This window comes from Mus caroli, chromosome 8 (genome assembly GCF_900094665.2).
Source record: "Mus caroli chromosome 8, CAROLI_EIJ_v1.1, whole genome shotgun sequence".
Lineage (NCBI taxonomy): Eukaryota > Metazoa > Chordata > Mammalia > Rodentia > Muridae > Mus > Mus caroli.
This window is the reverse complement of record NC_034577.1, coordinates 46,093,241-46,096,083: the sequence shown is the minus strand read 5'-3', so window position 1 is coordinate 46,096,083 and position 2,843 is coordinate 46,093,241. Positions and strand designations below refer to the sequence as shown.

The window sequence follows — 2,843 nt, the reverse complement described above, 5'->3', positions numbered from 1 at the left end:
TTAGAATTGGGAACAAAACACCCATGGAAGGAGTTACAGAGACAACGTTTGGAGCTGTGATGAAAGGATGGACCATCTAGAGACTGCCATATCCAGGCAACCATCCCATAATCAGCTTCCAAACGCTTACACCATTGCATACACTAGCAAGATTTTGCTTAAAGGACCCAGATATAGCTGTCTCTTGTGAGACTATGCTGGGGCCTAGCAAAGACAGAAGTGAATGCTCACAGTCAACTATTGGATGGATCACAGGGCTCCCAATGGAGAAGCTAGAGAATGTACCCAAGGAGTTAAAGGGATCTGCAACCCTATAGGGTGAACATCATGATGAACTAACCAGTACCCCGGAGCTCTTGTCTCTAGCTGCATATGTATCGAAAGATGGCCTAGTCAGCCATCACTGGAAATAGAGGCCCATTGGACTTGCAAACTTTATATCCCCCTATACAGGGGAATGCCAGGGCCAAAAGAATGGGAATGGATTGGTGGGGAAGTGGGGGGGGGGGCTATGGGGGACTTTTGGGTTAGCATTGGAAATGTAATTGATGAAAATACGTAATAAAAAAAAACAAAAACAAAAAACAAAACAAAACAAACAAACCAAAAAAACCAACCAAACAAACAAACAAACAAAAAAAGAACATGTTTGCTCAGAAGCCCTGTGAAAACAGACCACTACAGGGGACCAAGGGATCCACATGCCTCCAAGAATAGTAGTGCATTCTGAAAAGCTCCTGGATAGGTAGTGTCCCAGAGACATATGAGAAGGTAGATATATAAATCACCAGTCCACTAACTATCCTGCCACATCAGGAACAGGCTTAAAAGCAGAGACCACAGTCAAGGAGAATACAGGGAATCTCAAAGAAAGGGGGCAGCTAAAAGACTGGATGGAGAGAAGGTTAGAGGACAGGGAGGTTGGAAGTAATAGACACAAGGACTTAGGAACATGATGGAGTTTCCATGAAGGGAAGACAGTGTGGGCAATGGGCTGTGCACAGACAGCTTGGTCTCCAGTCAAGCATAGGTCTTGAACCCCAGGGGACCTGATGGGTGGTGATTTCCACCTACATGGGATGGAAGGTGTTCAATCATGTCTCCTTGACCCCTGGCTCCTGTAGAAGTTAATGCTCTCACAGCCCCTTCAGGAGAGGCATGTGACTATAATTCAAGCAAACAATGTCCCAAGCTTCTGGCATTCTGGCTAGACTCCACCCCCACAGTTAACTGACTATACCCAGGTATGCCCCTCCCCACAGTTGCCTGATAGCCAAGCCACTAAAAGGAGCTGTTTGGCCCCTCCTAACTCTCTTTAAGCTCTCATCTTTCTTATTCTATTTTCTAGCCCTCCTTTTCTCTCACCCTCCCCCTTCTCTTCACGTGGCCATGGCTGGCCTCTCTCCATGTTTCTACCTTCTCTTTTTCCACCCTGTCTTTCTACAATAAAGCTCTAAAACCATTGATTGTCTCTGCTCATCAAGGCTTTAATGATGGCATAGTCTTTCCCCTAATGCATCTAACCTCCTGCTGGAAGGCCTTCCTGTACTCCAGCCATGGACTGGACCAAGGACTCTTACTTTCTTGGGAACCACCCAGGTCCTCCTTCTCCCAATGCTCTCTCCTCCCTTCGGCCCCTGGGCTGACCAAGCCACCCCTAGGCCCCCCATTCGGTTCTCTGTTCTTCCATGGTGTCGAGAGGTGCCTGGATTGCTCAAGGCTGAGAACCTTGTACCTAGGACTGCCCCTTATCCACCACCCGCCTTGCTGGGATTCCATGGCTTCCCACAGCCAGACACCTACCCGGGGCCTCATGGAAAGAATATAGAAAGCATGCAGCAGTCCTTCCGGGTCCACCATCCCAGAGTACCAGAATTCTGGTGGGATGTGGGTTTTCTCCCACTCCCTTTATTCCCCCATGCTCACTGCCCGGCAAGGCAGCATGGATATGTTCCCCATCCAGTGGGAGCTTTGCTGGCTCGTTCTTGACATGAGACCCTGTTTCATTTCCTCAGACAGGATGGATGCATGACACTCAGCAGGAAAACAGAGGAAGATTGTACTTACAAATAAAGACCTGGTAGATGGATACTGAATAGTAATAGATAGAGGGTATCATTCTCTAACGCCCTGTTTATACACCAAAGGCAAGTTTGTATGGACAGGAGACACTTCAGGTTACCATGCAAGAGCAGTAGTATTCTGGGAATGGGGGTTGAAAGGATGGGGTGAGGCTGGAGGACAGAAGGACGTTTCAGATCTTAAATACTAAAAAGCAAAATTAATTTGGTTTCTGTCCTTTGGTGAAAAAATTGGATGCTCATCTTCTGTTCTACATCCTCCTTCTCCAAAACCTTAATGGATTCTGTAAAAGAAATGGCCCTAACTCCTTCTTGGTCAGCCTCCTGGATGATCCTGTCTGCAATACTGCCCAGCTGCTCATCTGAGATATTCACTCCGACCATCATTCCCAGTACCTTTAACAGCTCATCATGAAGAAATCTTCTCATCTTTACCCAAATCATAGAGTCTGAAAGCAAAGTGCAGTCTGTGGTTCCAGTCCATTCACGTCTGTGTTCTTTGTGTTATCCTCCATGGGTCGGAAAGTTCTCATGACTCCTCGGAAGTTTACGTGATCCTCTCCCTCTGAGAAAAGCATTGATGATCTGGTTCTCTAGTGGGTTGATGGCAAGTTCTGAAATCCTCTGAAATCTTCCCAGCTGAAAGCTCTGTTCTCCCCTTTGTCCAGGAACAGTAATGGCTTGTGCTGTAAGATCGAGAATTGACAAGTGGGACCTCATGAAACTGCAAAGCTTCTGCAAGGCTAAAGACACCATCAATAA

At 46.9% G+C, this 2,843-nt stretch overlaps 1 pseudogene; it reads right to left on the bottom strand.

Annotated features, from left to right (window-relative positions):
- Positions 1 to 2,261: 2,261 nt before the first annotated feature.
- LOC110300824 overlaps positions 2,262 to 2,843 on the bottom strand; it is a 19,595-nt pseudogene continuing 19,013 nt past the window's right edge.